This window comes from Mandrillus leucophaeus, unplaced genomic scaffold (genome assembly GCF_000951045.1).
Source record: "Mandrillus leucophaeus isolate KB7577 unplaced genomic scaffold, Mleu.le_1.0 Scaffold22, whole genome shotgun sequence".
NCBI lineage: Eukaryota > Metazoa > Chordata > Mammalia > Primates > Cercopithecidae > Mandrillus > Mandrillus leucophaeus.
Genome location: NW_012102254.1, coordinates 4,441,988 through 4,461,578, shown reverse-complemented (window position 1 = coordinate 4,461,578; position 19,591 = coordinate 4,441,988). Strand labels below are relative to the sequence as shown.

The 19,591-nt window shown below is 41.0% G+C and overlaps 1 protein-coding gene across 1 annotated transcript in view; it reads left to right on the top strand.

The window, feature by feature from the left end:
- The first annotated feature begins 3,117 nt into the window (after positions 1-3,117).
- The window catches only part of CCR3 (chemokine (C-C motif) receptor 3), a 50,024-nt gene continuing 33,550 nt past the window's right edge, over positions 3,118-19,591 (top strand). Inside the window, exon 1 of the mRNA XM_011981074.1 lies at positions 3,118-3,335. The gene's annotated coding sequence lies outside the window, so the exon portion shown is untranslated. The remainder of the gene's footprint in view (positions 3,336-19,591) is intronic.

The following is a 19,591-nucleotide window of genomic DNA, read 5'->3' as shown; positions in this document are numbered from 1 at the left end:
TTTTATTCTCTTTGAAGTATTGTGAATGGAAGTTCATTCATGATTTGGCTCTCTGTTTGTCTGTTATTGATGTATAAGAATGCTTGTGATTTTTGCACAATGATTTTGTTTCCCGAGACTTTGCTGAAGTTATCAGCTTAAGGAGATTTCAGGCTGAGACGATGGGGTTTTCTAAATATAGAGTCATGTCATCTGCAAACAAGGACAATTTGACTTCCTCTTTTCCTAATTGGATACCCTTTATTTCTTTCTCTTGCCTGATTGTGCTGGCCAGAACTTCCAACACTGTTGAATAGGAGTGGTGAGAGAGGGCATCCCTGTCTTGTGCCAGTTTTCAAGGGGAATGCTTCCAGTTTTTGCCCATTCAGTATGATATTGGCTGTGGGTTTGTCATAAACAGCTCTTATTATTTTGAGATACGTTCCATCAATACTGAATTTGAGAGTTTTTAGCATGAAGCGGTATTGAATTTTGTCAAAGGCCTTTTCTGCCTCTATTGAGATAATCATGTGGTTTTTGTCCTTGATTCTGTTTATATGATGGATTACGTTTTATTGATTTGCATATGTTGAACCAGCCTTGCATCCCAGGGATGAAGTCCACTTGATCATGGTGGATGAGCTTTTTGATGTACTGCTGGATTCGGTTTGCCAGTATTTTATTGAGGATTTTTGCATCAATGTTCATCAGGGATATTGGTCTAAAATTCTCTTTTTTGTTGTTGTTGTTGTGTCTCTGCCAGGCTTTGGTATAGGGATGACGTTGGCCTCATAAAATGAATTAGGGAGGATTCCCTCTTTTTCTATTGTTTGGAATAGTTCCAGAAGGAATCGTACTAGCTCCTCCTTGTACTTCTAGTAGAATTTGGCTGTGAATCCATCTGGTCCTGGACTTTTTTTAGTTGGCAGGCTATTAATTAGTGCCTCAATTTCAGAGTCTGTTATTGGTCTATTCAGGGATTCAACTTCTTCCTGGTTTAGTCTTGGGAGAGTGTGTGTGTCCAGGAATTTATCCATTTTTTCTAGGTTTTCTAGTTTATTTGCGTAGAGGTGTTTATAGTATTCTCTGATGGTAGTTTGTATTTCTGTGAGGTCAGTGGTAATATCCCCTTTATCAATTTTTTTGCATGTATTTGATTCTTCTCTCTTTTCTTCTTTATTATATCTTGCTAACGGTCTATCAATTTTGCTGATCTTTTCAAAAAGCCAGCTCCTGGATTCACTGATTTTTTGAAGGATTTTTTTGTGTCTCTATCTCCTTCAGTTCTGCTCTAATCTTAGTTATTTCTTGCCTTCTGCTAGCTTTTGAATGTATTTTCTCTTGCTTCTCTAGTTCTTTTAATTGTGATGTTAGGGTGTCAATTTTAGGTCTTTCCTGCTTTCTCTTGTGGGCATTTAGTGCTATAAATTTCCCTCTGCACACTGCTTTAAATGTGTCCCAGAGATTCTGGTGTGTTGTGTCTTTGTTCTCATTGGTTTCAAAGAACATCTTTCTTTCTGCCTTCATTTCGTTATGTACCCAGTAGTCATTCAGGAGCAGGTTGTTCTGTTTCCATATAGTTGAGTGGTCTTAAGTGATTTTCTTAATCCTGAGTTCTAGTTTGATTGCACTGTGGTCTGAGAGACAGTTTGTTATAATTTCTGTTCTTTTACCCTTGCTGAGGAGTGCTTTACTTCCAACTATATGGTCCATTTTGGAATAAGTGCGATGTGGTGCTGAGAAGAATGTATATTCTGTTGATTTGGGGTGGAGAGTTCTGTAGATGTCTATTAGGTCTGCTTGGTGCAGAGTTGAGTTCAATTCTTGGATATCCTTGTAAACTTTCTGTCTCATTGATCTGTCTAATGTTGACAGTGGAGTGTTAAAGTCTCTTATTATTATTGTGTGGGAGTCTAAGTCTCTTTCTAAGTGTCTAAGGACTTGCTTTATGAATCTGGGTGCTCCTGTATTGGGTACATATATATTTAGGATAGTTAGCTCTTCTTGTTGAATTGATCCCTTTACCATTATGTAATGACCTTCTTTGTCTCTTTTGATCTTTGTTGGTTTAAAGTCTGTTTCATCAGAGACTAGGATTGCAACCCCTGCCTTTTTTTGTTTTCCATTTGCTTGGTAGGTCTTCTTCTATCCCTTTATTTTGAGTGTATGTGTGTCTCTGCGTGTGAGATGGGTCTCCTGAACACAGCACACTGATGGGTCTTGACTCTTTATCCAATTTGCCAGTCTGTGTCTTTTAATTGGAGCATTTAGCCCATTTACATTTAAGGCTAGTATTGTTATGTGTGAACTTGATCCTGTCATTATGATGTTAGCTGTTTATTTTGCTTGTTAGTTGATGCAGTTTCTTCCTAGCATCAATAGTCTTTACATTTTGGCATGTTTTTGCTGTGGCTGGTACCAGTTGTTCCTTTCCATGTTTAGTGCTTCCTACAGGCACTCTTGTAGGGCAGGCCTGGTGGTGACAAAATCTCTCAGCATTTGCTTGTCCGTAAAGGATTTTATTTCTCCTTCACTTATGACACTTAGTTTGTCTGGATATGAAATTCTGGGTTGAAAATTCTTTTCTTTAAGACTGTTGAATATTGGCCCCCACTCTCATCTGGCTTCTAGAGTTTCTGCTGAGAGATCCACTGTTAGTATGATGGGCTTCCCTTTGTGGGTAACCCTACCTTTCTCTCTGGCTGCCCTTAACATCTTTTCCTTCATTTCAACTTTGGTGAACCTGATAATTATGTGTCTTGGAGTTGCTCTTCTTGATGAGTATCTTTGTGGTGTTCTCTGTATTTCCTGCATTTGAATGTTGGCCTGCCTTACTAGGTTGGGGAAGTTCTCCTGGATAATATCCTGCAGAGTGTTTTCCAACTTGGTTCCATTCTCTCTGTCACTTTCAGGTACACGATCAGACATAGACTTGGTCTTTTCACAGAGTCCCATATTTCTTGGAGGCTTTGTTCATTTCTTTTTACTCTTTTTTCTCTAAACTTCTCTTCTCACTCCTTTCATTCATTTGATCTTCAATCACTGATACCCTTTCTTCCAGTTGATCGAGTCAGTTACTGAAGCTTGTGCATTTTTCACGTAGTTCTCGTGGGATGACTCTCTCTTTAACACCTGCAGAGCCCATGGACCCTGGCTGTCATCAGGTTCAACCTCATATTCAACTGCTGGGCCTTGTCTTCTCACCACACACTCTCTCGAAATCAGCGATGGTGGGGAACTGAGAAGCCAGAAGCCATTGTGGAAGAACTCCAAGAAAAAAAATTTCCAGGTTATCACATCTACAGGCTGAGCAAGATTTGAGGCTGGAAAGAGGTGGATCCCAGAATTAGAAGAAGGTAGGGGAAACCAGTGTTTCCTCTGCTGTGTTAGAGTCACCTGTGAAGCTTGAAGGACAATTGACTCCTAGGCCCACCCCCAGATATTCTGATGTGCTTGGTCTAGGGTGCAGCCTGGGCATTGGAATTTTAATAGGTAAAAAAATCTGAGAAGTAGAATCCCTGGCCTAAAGCAATGGTTCTCAAGTTTGAATATCCGTCAGAATGTACAGAGGGCTTGTTAAAACAGATTTCTGGACTTGTCTGTGGAGATTACGGTCAGTAAGTCTGGAATGGGGCCTGAGAATTTACGTTTCTTTTTCTTTTTTTTTTTTTAGAAAAGGTCTTGCTCTGTCACCCAGGCTGGAGTGCAGTAGCATGATCATGTCTCACTGCAGCCTCAACCTTCTGGGCTCAAGTGATCCTCCCACTTCAGTCTCCTGAGTAGCTGGGACCACAGATGCATGCCACCACACCTGGCTAATTTTAAAAAATATATATATATGTGTGTGTGTGTGTGTGTGTATATATATATATATATATAGTAGAAATTGGTGTCTTGCTATGTTGCCTAGGTTGGTCTCAAAGTGACCCTCTTGCCCCAGCCTCCCAAAGTGCTGGGATTACATGTGTGACCTGTGATCCCACCATACCTGACCTAGATTTGCATTTCTAGTAAGTTTTGAGAATCACTGGTCTACAGGAATTCTCTGAAATGTAATTTGTTTATATTTTTAAGTACACAAAATATAAGGTGAAGAGTTAAGTTTGCCTACCCCTGGCCCCTTATTTCCCCCATTTCTCTTCCCAAAAGGAACAACAGTATCAGATTCTCATGTCACTTTGAACATAGAACACACACACACACACACACTTCTTTTTACACAGGTGAGTGAATACAATACACATTGTCTTCCATTGCTTTTGTCACTGAACCTCATACCCAGGAGATTCTTCTCCACCAGCAAGCACATGAGAATAAGCATTTAGGCAGTGACTATAGCCTCTCGATGTGGTGGAAACAGAGAAGTATCAATAAGGTGCACACCTGAAGATTCTAACTTTGAGTTTGTCTAAGGCTCTGATTCCTTAATTTGATACCCCCTCCTGTGTCAGCCCCATGACTTGGCCTGCTGGTTCCTTCTCACGTATTTGCCTTTCATGACCTGCACACATCATCCATGGCATCCAGTTTTGACCCAGCCCTGTTTCTGGTTCTCCTTTCCTGACGCAAACTCAACATTCCAGAAATCTTATGCTCTGATTTAACCAAGACAGGGCAGGGCCCAGGCATCTCAACTGCATGGACCCTGGTGGTCACTGACGCAAACCTTTTAGGTTCAGTGGCTACATGAATAGGTTAATTTGGTGGTGCTGTGATCACAGAGATGTCCCTGTTGCCTAATCCTGGGGCACACTGTCTGCATGACAAAAGAGGTTGCTTCTGATCCCAGGCTATTTCCAGAACACCAAAGTCGGATTGGTTAGTGTCTCGCAGATGGGCAAAAGTGGTTTTGGAAGACGTAAGAGGGTCTTAGGCAGTAGCACCGCAGGTCCCTCAGCATCACCTCATTTCCCCCACCCTGGCCCCTGTATCCCACTCCTCTTGTCTTGTCTTTCCCCAGCCGCTCTTTCCACCTCCCCTCCTCACTTCATACTTCTTCTATCAAAGTGGTCATTTTTCCTCCTGCATCTCCGCCCTTTTTGCCTGCCTGGCCTCTGGCCTCTCCCAGGCACTCTCTCACCTCCCATTCTACAAACTCCAACATGACAAACCAAGCGGAAAGGGGCCCAGAGTTCTTCGCCCCCTCTGTCCCTTCTCTCTGTCCTGCTCATCTATCCCACTGTGCTTCATCATGTCCCAAAGCGAAAGAGGGCACTGGGCACATCTGTGTGAGATCCCTCACCATGGATCATCCAAGAGGCCACCTCTTCCCTGAAGACTTCCCATCCTCCATGGCAGGAAGTCATCAAAGAAAGACTGATGTCACACCTCTGAGGTTTTTAAGCTTCTTAGGGGGAGTAGGGGGAGATCTGTGTTGAAACCTCATTGTATAAATTGAGTACTTTTGACAGCAAATAACAAAGCAATGGACTCAAAATAGCTTCAAAAAGAAAAAGAAAAGAAATCATTATTTTCTCACAAATCTAGATATTAGCTCTGGTTTGAAATTACTCTTTAACATTCTCTTGTCATAATTCTTGATGATTTCACTATTCACATGTTTCTATTTGTCTTTACATCCTAACATACCGCCTCAGAACTCAGGGGCTTGAAATCACAGTGACATTTTTTCCCATGATTCTGTGAGTTAGATGAGTGGTCCCAGGTGCTCTCACTCCCACATCTGGGGTTGGGGCCAGCAGTCAACTGTCAATTCACCTTTGTGTGGCTGCTCATCCTCCAATTGGCTAGATAGACATGACATCTCATGTCTATCTCAGGCCAGTTACAAGAGTACAAAATAAAAGCTGTAAAGCATTTTAAAGTATAACCTCAGAAATCACATGATGCTGCTTTTGCAAGTAAGTCACAAAGCCAAGCCATATTCAAGGAGTCAGGAAATAGAAACTACTTTTTTGGAAGAGCTACAAAGTCACATTGTAAAAGGCTGTGCGTACTAGGCTTGGGGGAGCTTGAGTCCATATTTTACCTTCTACCACAATGCACAAATTTGCTCTAGTTCCAAAGCCAAGTAGTCCCTTGAACTTCATCCCTCTAATAGTCTTGTCTTCCCCACACCTTGGTCACCCATGCCCATGATCATAGCTCCTGAATCTTACTATCACTAATATCTGTAGCTCTTCATACTCCCTGCTGCCAGTATCCGGCCTCTGACCACCACCTCCTACATTTACTACTCATTGACTCCAACACCTCAACTCTAACAGTTCTTTGACCCCAGTGGGACCTCCAATCCATTGATATTTTAATTTTCCACTGACCTTCAGTCTCCTCATGCCCTCACTTCCCATCATCTTAAAAACCCATGACCCATCATTACAGTCTCTCCCTTAAGCACACCCTCAATTCCTTTGCATTTTTCTGATCTTATCATGCCCACTTGGCAAAATTCTGGTCCTGGTTAGATCCAGCTCCCCACTTGCATCTGTGAAGTTGAATACAGCCGGAGAAAATTACACAACCACAGTGACTAGGGTGACTCTAAATGATGATAGCTGTATCCAAAGCATCCTTAATGCCCATCAACTGCATTCCCCTCTTTTAGACATTATTTCACACCTTTTGCCTTTTTCTTAAACCTCCAACACCACCTGTTATCCTCATTCTTAGCTGATGATCTTGTTTCCTATTTCACTGAGGAAATGAAAGCCATCAGAAGAAACTTTCTACAAGCTCCCACCTCCCACCTCCCCTGCTACCTGTCACTTTTTTCCTGGACATATCTCCTCTGCCTCCCACCTGTTACATGACTGGATTCTCCATGTTCCTGTCTAAACCCATCCCTTCCACTTGTGCAGGATCCTAACCTCTCTCACTCACTCAAGGACATTACTCTAGTGATTTTCTCTTATCTTGTCAGTTTTTCCTGCTCTATTGCATTATTCCTATCTGAGTTATTTAATTTAGAAGCTTCATCTGGGACCCAGATTCCTCCCATCTTTCTGCTGTGACATGTTCAGACCAGTTCTGCTCAGGGATATGGCTGCTGGTGTCACACCGAGGTATGAGGACATCTAACAGAGAAAAGGGCTGCTTCTCCTTTTTGCCAATTTATAGAAATAAGGAGCCCTGATGTTCTGTGAGAAAACAGCCACTTGTGAGGCAGATCCTCTAGGGAGACCAGGAGACAGCCCCTCCACCTTTCCTCCCTGGGCAAGCAGAGGGTAATATATGCTGCAGGGCAATGTGGATGATACAGGGAAGCCCCTTCCTTCAGGTCTTCTGGCACAGGGAAGTGCTTAGCAGAAAGCAGACACTGGGGGGCAGGATTTGAGAGTGTATGAATGAACCAAGAGCACAGTATCCCCTCCCAATGTCCCTCCCTGTCCCCAAACACACAAGTTTCTGGGGTGGTTCCTGCTGGCAGAGAGCCCAAGAGCATGGCCATTGAACCTGAAATGGCTGGTGGCAAGGGCTGACAACTAGAACCTGGTAGGTCTGTAATCTAAGTACTCGCAAGAATGGGGCAGTGGCTCATTGTGGTTTGAACCTGGAAGGTGAGTAGGCAGGAATGAAGAGCTAATAATGATTCTTTGTACTCCAAACCTAAGCTGCAGACAGTCACAGGTATGTTCCTGTCACTTCTTACATCCAGTCTGAGTGCTCATGCTGGTATTTGTTCCCTTACACCTCATCCATCACACACCTATTAAGCATGTGTTCTCTCTGTCAAGCATGGAGTGGTTAAGAGTCCTAAAAGTTGAATTAGGTCGGGCCCGGAGGTAGTGTTATGCAAGGTGAGGTATGTGAACCAGCAGCAACTGCGTCACCTGGGAGCTTGCTGGAAATGAAGGTTCTCAGGCCCCATTGAAGATTAGACCCAGGAATCTGTGTTTTAACAAGTCCTCCAGGTGCTTCTTGTTTATGCTAGAGTTTGAGAATCAGTACTGGACCCTGGTGTTCAAAGTGATGGCAAGACCTGAGAGCTTACCAAAAATGCAGACTCTCAGGCCCCACCACAGGCTTACTGAGTGGGAGTCTGCATTTTTATCAGATTCCCAAGAGATTTGTTTGCACACAACAGTGTGAGACACCCTGTCTAGAGGATCACGGTCTAGTGGGATAGAAGTCTGTGTGGGGTTCAAGAGAGACACAAAGGAAGTTAGCTGGCATCAAAAACACTTTGCAGATATGTTTACCCTGGGGCTAGAGAAATGAGTTGGAGTCTGCCAGAGGACTAAGAGGGCCAGAGATGAATGAACGGTGCCACAGAACAACCCAGCACATCCCAGCACATTTCAGCTTGTAGATGTTCAGTAACGATTTTTGGGTTGGTTATGGGCCGTAGGGAACAGGCTCACTAGGCTGCCCCAATAGATGGCTACTTCTGAGACCCAACCTGCAGCTTCATTTCATGGGAATAGCCAGAATCTGGAAGTCAGACACCTGACTTCAGATCTAGTTCCAGCACTGAGTTGGTGAAGCTGTGGAGGAAAAGTCATGCCTGCCTATTGCTGATGGGAAGGTAAATTGGGTCCCACTCCATGGAGGGCTGTTTGGCAATAGCTATCAGAATTTGAAGTGTATGCATGTTTTGTTCCAGCAATTCTACTTTTATGAATTTATCTTACAAATGTTTACACATATGGCAGAAGATACAGATTACAAGGATGTTCACTGCAATGTAAGGGACTGATTAAGTCCCCCTGGAATACTATGCAACTTTATGTGTTGACATGAAATGCCCCCCAGGTTGGGGTGCCAAGTGAATGAGCAAGGACCTTGTGCCATATACACACTGCACACATTGGGTGAGCTGTGAAGGCACCTGTGTCTCTGGAAGAATAATTGGTGTGCCTGAGGAAGAAGAGGAATCTAAAAGTTTAGAAAACGTATCTGAGGGAATAATCGAGGAAAATTTCTCCAGTCTTGATAGTGATCTAGAAGTCCAAATACAAGAAGCTCAAAGAACACCTGGAAAATTCATCACAAAAAGATCATCATCTAGGCACATAGTCATCAAGTTATCTAAAGTCAAGATGAAGGAAAGATTCTTAAGAGCTGTGAGGCAAAAGCCTCAGCTTTTCCTTTATAGGTAATTTACAAGGAAAATCTATCAGATTAACAGCAGAATTCTCAGCAGAAACCCTGCAAGTCAGAAGATATTGGGGTCCTATCTTTTGCCTCCTTAAAATAATTATCACCCAAGAGTTTTGGATCCAGTCCAACAAAGCTTCATTAATAAAGGAAGATAAAGTATTTTTCAGGTAAACGAATGCTGAGAGAATTCACCACTACCAAGCCAGCACTACAAGAACTGCTAAAAGAAGTCCTAAATTGTGAAATAAAACCTCAAAATATACCAAAATAGAACCTACTTAAAGCAAAAATCTCACAGGACCTATAAAACAATAACACAATGAAAAAAAGTTATTCAGGCAACAACTAGCATGATGAATAGAACAGTACCTCACATCTCAATACTAACATTGAATGTAAATGGCCTAGATGCTTCACTTAAAAGAAACAGAACGGCAGATAGATAAAAATCCACCAACAAAGTATCTGCTGTCTTCAAGAGACTCACCTAACACATAAGGAGTCTCATAAACTTAAGGTAAAGTGAGGGAGAGGGAAGATATTCCATGCAAATACAAACCAAAAGCAAGCAGGAGTAGTTATTCTTATATCGGTCAAAACAGACTTAAAACTAACAACAGTTAAAAAAGACAAAGAGGAACATTATGTAATGATAAAAGTATTAGTCCAACAGGAAAATATCACAATCCTAAATATATACGCATCTAACACTGGAGCTCCCAAATTTATAAGACAATTACTACTAGACCTGAGAAATGAGATTGATGGCAACAGAATAGTCATAAGGGAAGTCAGTAGTCTTCTGACAGTACTAAACAGGTCATCAAGACAGAAAGTCAACAAAGAAACAACAGACTTAAACTATACCCTAGAACAAATGGACCTAACAAATGTTTACAGAACATTCTATCCAACAACTACAGAGTATACATTCCTTTCATCAGCTCATGGAACATTCTCCAAGATGGACTATATGATAGGCCGCAAAACAAGTTTCAATAAATTTAAGAAAATTGAAATTGTATTAAGTACTCTGTCAGACCACAGTGGAATACAACTGGAAATTAACTCTAAAAGTTAAAAGGAACTGCTGAAACTATACAAATACATGAAAATTAGATAATCTTCTCCCAAATGATCCTTGGGTTAACAATAAAATCATGAGGGAAATTTAGCAATTCTTTGAACTGAATGACAATAGTGACACAACTAATCAAAATCTCTGGGATACAGCAAAAGCGGTGCTAAGAGGAAAGCTCATAGCATTAACCCCCTACATCAAAAAGTCTGAAAGAGCACAAATAGACACTCTAAGGTCACACCTCAAGGAACCAGAGAAACAAGAACAAACCAAACCTGAACCAAGCAGAAGGAAAGAAATAATAAAGATCAGAGCAGAACTAAATAAAATTGAAACAAAAAAATACAAAAGCTAAATGAAACAAAAAGTTGGTTCTTTGAAAAGATAAACAAAATTGATAGACCATTAGCAATATTAACCAAGAAAAGAAGAGAGAAGTTCGAAATAAGCTCAATTAGAAATGAAATGGGAGATATTACAAACGATGCCACAGAAATACAAAAGATTATTCAAGGCCACTATGAGCAACCTTATGCGTAAAAACTAGAAAACCTAGAGGAGAGGGATAAATTCCTAGAAATATACCACCCTCCTAGGTTAAACCAGAAAGAAATAGAAACTCTGAACAGACCAATAACAAGCAGCAAGATTGAAATGGTAATTTTAAAAATTGCCAACAACAACAAAAAAAAGTCCAGGACTAGATGGATTGACAGCTTGAATTCTATCAGGCATTCAAAGAAGAATCGGCACCAATCCTACTGAAACTATTCCAAAAGATAGAGAAAGAGGGAATCCTCCCTAAATCATTCTATGAAGCCAGTATTACCCTAATACCAAAATCAGGAAATGACATAATGAACAAAGAAAACTACTGATCAATATCCCTCATGAATGCGGATGCAAAAATCCTCAACAAAACGCTAGGTAACCGAATTCAACAGCATATCAAAAAGGTAATGCACCATAATCAAGTAGGTTTCATACCAGCGAGGCAGGGCTGATTTAACATATGTAAGTCAATAAATGTGATATACCACATAAAGAGAATTAAAAACAAAAATCATATAATCATCTCAATAGATGCAGAAAAAGTATTTGACAAAATCCAGCATGCATTTATGATTAAAACCCTTAGCAAAATCAGCATAGAAGGGACATACCATAAGGTAATCAAAGCCATCTATGACAAACCCACAGCTAACATTATACTGAAAAGGGAAAAGTTGAAAGCATTTCCTCTGAGAACTGGAACAAGACAAGGATGCCCACTTTCACACTTCTATTCGACATATTACTGAAAGCTCTAGCCAGAGCAATCAGACAAGAGAAAGAAATAAAGGGCATCCGAATTGGTAATAAAGAAGTCAAACTGTCACTGTTTGCCCATGATATGATCATATACCCAGAAAACTCTAAAGACTCATCCAAAAAGCTCCTAGATCTGATAAATGAATTCAGTAAAGTTTTGGGATACAAAATCAATGTACAAAAATCAGTAGCACTGCTATACACCAACAGCAACCAAGCTGAGAATCAAATCAAAACCTCAACCCCTTTTATAACAGCTGCAAAAAATAATATTATAAAATACTTAGGAATATACCTAACCAAAGAGGTGAAAGATCTGTACGGGGAAAACTACCAAACACTGCTGAAAGAAATCATAGATGACACAAATAGAAACACATTCCATGCTCATGGACAGGTAGAATCAATATTATGAAAATGACCATACTGCCTAAAGCAATCTATAAATTCAATGCAATTCTCATCAAAATGTCATCATCATTCTTCACAGAACTAGAAAAAAACAATCCTATAATTCATATGGAGCCAAAAAAGAGCCCACATAACCAAAGCAAGACTAAACAAAAAGAACAAATCTGGAGGCATCACATTACCCAACTTCAAACTATACTACGAGGCTATAGTTACCAAAACAGCATGGTACTGGTATAAAAATAGGCACATAGACCAATGAAATAGAATAGAGAACCCAGAAATAAAACCAAATATTTACAACCAACTAATCTTTGACAAAGCAAACAAAAACATAAAGTGGGGAAAGGACACCCTTTTCAACAAATGGTGCTGGGATAATGTCAAACCACATGTAGAAGAATGAAACTGAATCCTCATCTCTCACCTTAGACAAAAATCATCTCAAGATGGATAAAAGACTTAAATCTAAGACCTGAAACCATAAAAAGTCTAGAAGATAACATCAGAAGAACTCTCCTAGACATTGGCCTAAGCAAAGAGTTCATGTCCAAGAACCCAAAAACAAATGCAACAAAAACAAAGATAAATAGATGGGACTTAATTAAACTAGAAGGCTTCTGCATAGCAAAAGAAAATAATCAGCAGAGTGAACAGACAACCCACAGAGTGGGAGAAAATTTTTGCAAACTATGCATATGACAAAATGGTGAATATCCAGAATTTACAAGGAACTCAAATCAGCAAGAAAAGAACAAATAATCCCGTCAAAAAGTGGGCTAAGGACATGAATAGACAATTCTCAAAAGAAGGTACGTGAGTGGACAACAAACATATGAAAGAATGCTCAACATCACTAATTACCAGGGAGATGCAAATCAAAACCACAATGCAATACCACCTTACTCCTGCAAGAATGGCCATAATTTAAAAATCAAAAAATAATAGATAATAATAATAGATGTTGGCAGGGATGTGGTGAAAAGGGAACACTTCTACGCTGCTGGTGGGCATATAAACTAGTACAACCGCTATAGAAAACGGTATGGAGATTCCTTAAAGAACCAAAAGTAGAACTACCATTTGATTCAGCAATCCCACTACTGGGTATCTACCCAGAGGAAAGGAAGTCATTATGATGAAAAAGCCACCTGCACATGCATCTTTACAACAGCACAATTCACAACTGCAAAAATAAGGAACCAAAGTAAATGTCTGTCAACTAACGAGTAGATAAAGAAAATCTAGTATACATACACCATGGAATTCTACTCAGCCACAAAAAGGAACAAAATAATGGCATGCCCAGCAACCTGGATGGAGTTGGAGACCATTATTCCAAGTGAAGTAACTCAGGGGTGGAAAACCAAACATCCTATGGTCTCGCCTATAAGTGGGAGCTATGCTATGAAGATATAAAGACATCGGAATGACATAATGAACTCTGGGGACTTAGACAGAAGGGTGGGAAAGAGACAAGGGATTAAAGAATACACACTGGGTGCAGTGTATACTGCTCAGATGATGGGGTACCAAAATCTCAGAAATCACACCTAAAGAACTTACCCAGGTAACCAAACACCACCTGTTCCCCAATAACTATTGAAATAATAAAATAAAATGATGCACATAAAGAGTTTGACAAATAATGTAAACTCAACAAACGCTGTTATTGTGGTTACCTAAACTCTGTTAGACTCAGACTACCCACCTTCGCCTTAGTGATATTAAGTTCACAGCTTGAACTTGACCACAGAGAGTTTTTACACCAAGGAAATTGAAAATTGATGCTATTATATCAGGCGTGTTATGCCTGTTTTGATTTTTCCTCCAGAAAGCTGGTTGTTAAACACTTACCAGCACACCATTGCAAAGTACCTATAGGCCATGAATGTACAGGGAAGATGTTTGCATTTCTTTCATCTTAAGTCTTCAAGGACAAATGGATCTGACCACAGCACCAAATATTGTATCTGAGTTTATATAAAATATTTGGTTTCAGCAGAAATAGCTTTTACTTTAATATCTACTCTTCCCACTAGTAACTGGGGCCTGATTCCCTAGTTGTAGGGGTATTCCTGCACATGCAAGATGTACTCCTCACATGCCCCCCGCAGCCCAGTCCTGCTTCACAAAGAGAGGTCCTGGCCTTGCCCCTCAGCCTTCTTGGCTGGGCTATGGTTCAAGACACACAAACAGTTCAAACCACACGGCTCTGCCTTCAGTTGAAGCATCTTGAACCCAATTTGCACTTCCCTTTTCTAGACTTTTAGTCTTATTCCTGTCTTCCTTTTCCCTCTGTGGATTATTTTGGGGGGTGGGTTGGAGTAGGGCTATTTTGTTTTGCTTAAGCCTTCATTTTTGAGCTTGCTCTCCTCCAAGCACCCCTGGCAGGTTTCCAGTCATTGAAATGTGCATTCACTTCTTCCAAAGGATCATCCTGTGTTTTTTTGCCCCTTGCAAACCAGACCTACCCAAGACCACTGAAGACAAAGAAGGGGGTGGGTCCATGAAGGAGTGTGTCAGGGCCCCTGACTGACTGCCACCCTGCCCTTAGCTCTGCCTGCCTTTCCTCCTCCCATGTGCCCCCTAGTCCCTCCCCAGCCCCTCTCTTGCCACTGCTGTCCACACAATTTCCTACAGGCATCCTCCACACAGACTGGCACTGACTGAAGATTCCCCCTGAGGCCTGGGTAGGAGCCCTGAAGATCAGATAGGTAGGCCTCCCAGGCTGTCCCACTCTCTAGGGCAATAAGTTGTGATGCTTTCCATGTCGAAGGGCCCAGGTCTGAATTCGTGTTTCAGAGCAGTGAGACAGAGGAAGCAGGACCGTGTATCATGCCACACCACCAATCCATATCAACACAGCAGCCACAGAATGTGGTACACCTAGGGCATTCCTGGATGGCCATGGTGGAGGTGGGGAGATGGGAGTTTCATGGGGATAGATGAACTTCTAGCTAGACTGGGCAAGTGATGGGCCCAGTATGATAATCTGGAGAAGTTAGAGGGGCTGACAGGCAGCCTGGTTGCATTACTTTCTCTTATTTAATGTGTCGCCCTCTTGCTGCTGCCTTGCCTCTGAAGCCACCAAACAGGAAGCCCTAGGTTTCTTCTTGAAGGGTACTGCCAGGCTGGTAAAGAACTCAGAAGAAAAACTTCCAGAGTCCGTTACTCTTTCAGGGCCCCGCCCCACAGATTTGGTGCCCTAGGTCCTGGGCTCTAACCTCAGACATCACGCATGGCCAGGCATGCTGTGCTCCTCACCTTGTTCAAGCAACAGGCAATGGCAGCATCTTGCCACAGGCAGCAAGTCCTCTGGCACACCAGACCTGGCACAGCCCTCAGATGCCAGCCATGCCACCCTGGGCATTTTTCTTTACTGCTTGTCGGAACCTCAGCTTCCCCACCTTTAAAACAGTGAGAGTAATATTTCTTTCTCAGGATTGTTGCAAGAATTAAATAAAATTCAGTATGTGTCTGGCACTTGGTAAGTGTTCAGCTGATGGGAGCTATGTGGCTATTTATTTCCTCATCCTATGCCTCAATCAAACTGGTAAACATCTGTTGAGTGTCTCCTATGTGCAAGAAAACTGTCAAGAAACCCTCCATGCTAAAAAGGGGAAGGAGAGAGTGTATTAAGGAAGTGCTCTAAAAACTCCCTGTCCAGGTCTAGCCCAAGTTAACACTTACAGTCTTGCATGCCAAGTTTTAAAACTCTTTTGAGGCCAAGCGCGGTGGCTCACGCCTGTAATCCTAACACTTTGGGAGGCTGAGGCGGGCGGATCATGAAGTCAGGAGTTTGAGACCAGCATGGCCAATGTGGTGAAACCCTGTCTCTATACTAAAAAGACAAAATTAGTCCGGTGTGGTGGCGGGCACCTGTAATCCCAGCAGAGGGAGGAGAACTGCTTGAGGCCAGGATGTGGAGGTTGCAGCGAGCTGAGATCATGCCACTGCACTCCAGCCTGGGTGACAGAGCAAGACTCTGTCTTGAAAACAGACAAACAAACAAATAAAACCTCTTTTGAGTCTGGGCTTACATACTGTCTAATACACAGCATTTTGTATCATGTCATCTGTATTACATCTTTTCTCTCCAACTAAATTGTAAACTTTTCAGCTTCTGGGCCCATGCCCAATCCTTTTTCATTTGTTTTCCACAGTACCCAGCACTGAGATGCATAGATATAAGAGGTGGTCAGTGTAAGGACTTGCCGATTAAACTTGACGCTCACGTGTGTGCACGCATGTTGTGTGCATGGGTGCAGGTGTGTGTGCACGTATGAAGTGTGACTATTGATAAGCACAGTTTGACATCTTTTATTCAGAGTGACATTATCATATGTCACTTGTATAAATCTGTTTTCCCTTTTCAGCCTGCCTCAGTTTCAGGAAGCAAGAAATCTTTTGGCTGCTGAGAAAGAAGGGAGAGAGACATTCTAGATCCCATGGCTTGCCTGAAACTTGGTCAGGGACAGTGTGCTGGTGCAGGTATGGGACATGGATAGAGGTACTAGAGGACAGTGGATGACATGAGCAGGTTCAGAAACATAAGCCCAGAGGTGTCGGTAAATAGAATCTCCATCAGGTGTGATCGGGGGTGCCAGGAGCTGGGTAGAAAGCAGCATGAGTGCCCACAGCCAGAGACAGCTCAGGGAGACCTTTTTCAAATAAAGGAGTGCATATACAAAATAAATTAAATACTCCTGTCAGTTAATAAGAAAAGGACCAATGGCCTATTTTTTTTAATAGGCAAAAGACTTGATTAGGCACTTCATAGATGAGGATGTCCAAATAACTAACATGTATGTGAAAAGGTGCTCTGCATCACTAATCATTTGGGAAATGCAAATTAAAACCACTGGTTTTAATGAGACAAACCAATGAGACAGCAGCACATAACCACCAGAATGGCCAAAATGAAAAAAACGCAAAACAACATCAACAAAAAAACAAACCCTGGGCTAGGTGCGGTGGCTCACGCCTGTAATCCCAGCACTTCGGGAGGCTGAGGCAGGCAGATTACCTGAGGCCAGGAGTTCGAGACCAGCCTGGCCAACACCAACATGGTGAAACCTTATCTCTAATAAAAACACAAAAATTAGCTGGGCATGGTGGCACACGCCTGTAATCTCAGCATTTTGGGAGGCCGAGGTGGGTGGATTACCTGAGGTGAGGAGTTTGAGACTATCCTGGCCAACATGGTAAAACCCTGTCTCTACTAAAAATACAAAAATTAGCCAGGAATGGTGGCACACACCTGTAATCCCAGCTACTCGGGAGACTGAGGCAGTAGAATTACTTGAGGGGGAGACGGAGGTTGCAGTGAGCCAAGATCGTGCCACTGCACTCCAGCCTGGCGCCAGAGCAAGACTCTGTCAAAAAAAAAAAAAAAAAGCCAACCACAACAAAAAACAAATCCTGACAATAGACAATACCAATTGTTAACCAGGTTATGAGACAACGAGAACTCTCACACGGTTCTGGTGCAAGTATAAATTGGTACAGCCACTTGCAAAACTGTTTGACTGCATGTAAAGCTAAACATGTACTTTCCCTGTGACCCAGCAAGTCTACTTCCAGGTAAATACCCAAGAGAAGTGCATATAAACCCAAAAGATGTGTTCAAGAATGTTGTTAGTAACTTTATTCATAGTAGTCTCAAACTGAAAGCCCAAAATTCTTATCAATAATAAAATGGATAAATTAGTCATATGAGAGAATACTACATATAGTAATATAAAAGACCAAACTATTGCTACTACATGCTACATAACCTCATTTATAATGAATTCAATAATGGTCAAAACTGATCAGCAGTGATAGAAATAAAATAGACATGACCCCTATGGAGGTGGGTACTGACTGGGAAGAAGCACTGCAGAACATTCTGGGGTTCTAGTAATGTCTTGACTGGTGGTTACATGGATATGTGCACATGCAAAAACTTAAGATTTAGGCATTAATGCTTTAGGCATCTTACCATTTCAATCTTTAAATCTTTGAACATCTTTTAGATAAATTGTCCATGGCATGGTGGCACATGGCTGTAATCCCAGCTACTCGGGATTACTCAGCTACAATTGCCAGGTTATATTATAAGCACGAATTTAGTTTTGTAAGAAGGTGCCATACTCTTTTTCATAATGGCTGTATTTTTTATGTTTCCAACTGCAAAATATGAGTGATTCATTTTCTCTGCATCCTTGCCAGTGTTTGTTTTACTATTTTTTATTTCAGCCGTTCTGATAGGTATGTAGTAACATCTTATGGTAGTTTTAATTTGCATTTCCCTGAAGACTAATAATATTGAACGTCTCTGTATGTGCCTAGTGGTTATCTGTATATCCTCTTCGGTGATGTGTCTGTGCATATCTTTGACCATTTTCTAATTGGAATTTTTGCTTTTGAGTTTTGAGAATGCTTTATATTCTAAACACAAATATTTTGTTAGATATGTTGTTTGCATTTTGAGTTACTTTTTGTATGAGATGTGAGGTTTAGGCTGAGGATCATTTTGTTTTTTGGTTTATCTATGAATGTACAGTTCCTCAAGCACCATTTTTTGAAGACTATCCTTCCCTTTAATGGCTTTGCACCTTTGTCAAAAAACAGTTAAGCATATTTGTGAGTCTAGTTCTGAGTTCTCTATTTGTTCTTTGATCAGTATGTCTATCCCACTGCCAATATCACTCTATCTGGATTACGGTAGCTATATAACAAGTCATGCAATCAGGTAAGTGATTCCTCTCACTTTATTATTGGTTTTCAAAATTATTTTAGCTATTCTGGGTCCTGTGACTTTCCATATAAACTTAAGAATAATAAGCTTACAAATGGCTATACAAATTTCACTGGAACTTTGATAATATAAATTACCTTAAACCTTGGATTAATTTGGGGAGAATTGATGCTTTTACTATGTTGAGTCTTCCAATCTATGGACATAGTATATCTCTTTATATTTATTTAGGCCTTCTTTGATTTATTTTATCAGCACTTTGTAGTTTTCAGCATACAAGTCATGTATATACTTTGCTAGAGTTATACCTAAGTATAATCTAAAAGCCTTTTGGAGCAACTGAAAATGGCACAAAAATTTTTAATTTTGGCTTCCACATGTTCCTTAGTACATGAAAATGTGATTGAGTTTTGTTTGCTGGTTTTGTTCGTATAATCTTGCTGACCTTGGGATTTTCTGTGTAGACTGCTCTGTCTTTCTTAAATAATAGGGACAGTTTTATTTCCTCCTTTCCAATCTGTATGCCTTTTATTTATTTTTCTTGTCTTGCTGCACTGGCTTAAACTTCCAGTTGAATAGGAGTGGTGAGAGTAGATGTCTTTGCTTTGTTCTTGATCTTAGAGGAAAACATTCATTCTTTCTCCATCAAGTATAATGTTATCTCTAGACATATCTTTGTAAATGCTGTTTATCAAGTTGATGAATTGTCTTTCTATGTTTAGTTTGCTGAGTGTTTATCATGAATGGGTGAAATATCTGTAAATATATAGGTAAACATATATATGTAAATATATGTAAACATATATATGTAAATATATACATATATATATATATTTTTTTAATTGAGATGGAGTTTTGCTCTTTTGCCCACGCTGGAGTGCAGTGGCATGATCTCGGCTCACTGCAACCTCTGCTGCCCAGGTTTAAGTGATTCTCATGCCTCAGCCTCCTGAGTAGCTGGGACTACAGGTGTGTGCCACCATGCCTGGCTATTTTTTTTTTTT